A 406-nucleotide genomic window follows, 5' to 3' on the forward strand; every position below is an offset into this window, starting at 1 on the left:
GGTTCCATGGTGTAATGGTTAGCACTCTGGACTCTGAATCCAGCGATCCGAGTTCAAATCTCGGTGGAACCTGTTCCTTTGGGGGTTGGACTAGATGAGGTCCCTTCCTGCCCTGATATTCTATGATTTACTGTTGAATTATCCTTGTGAGAGTCTGAATATATGTCTCTAGCAGATTGCCCGCTGCAGGCACCATCCTCTCAATTTTCAAGGGACTCTGTCCACAAACACTAAATGCAATTCCTTATGTTTCTCCCTATACCTTTCCTGCAATATTCAGCTTGCAAACACCATCCATAGTTGACCTTCCTGGCATAAACCGGAATTGGTTGTAACTGACTTGATGCTCCAGTTCCTCTTCTTAAAATGTGCTGTTTTGGTGAATGTTCCAGCCAGGAATCTCCTT

General features: G+C 44.6%; 1 non-coding gene across 1 annotated transcript; it reads left to right on the top strand.

The window, feature by feature from the left end:
- Positions 1 to 72, top strand: TRNAQ-CUG (transfer RNA glutamine (anticodon CUG)). The gene has a single exon. It is a non-coding gene; the product is annotated as a tRNA-Gln (tRNA).
- Positions 73 to 406: the final 334 nt, after the last annotated feature.

This window comes from Eretmochelys imbricata, chromosome 14 (assembly GCF_965152235.1).
Source record: "Eretmochelys imbricata isolate rEreImb1 chromosome 14, rEreImb1.hap1, whole genome shotgun sequence".
Lineage (NCBI taxonomy): Eukaryota > Metazoa > Chordata > Testudines > Cheloniidae > Eretmochelys > Eretmochelys imbricata.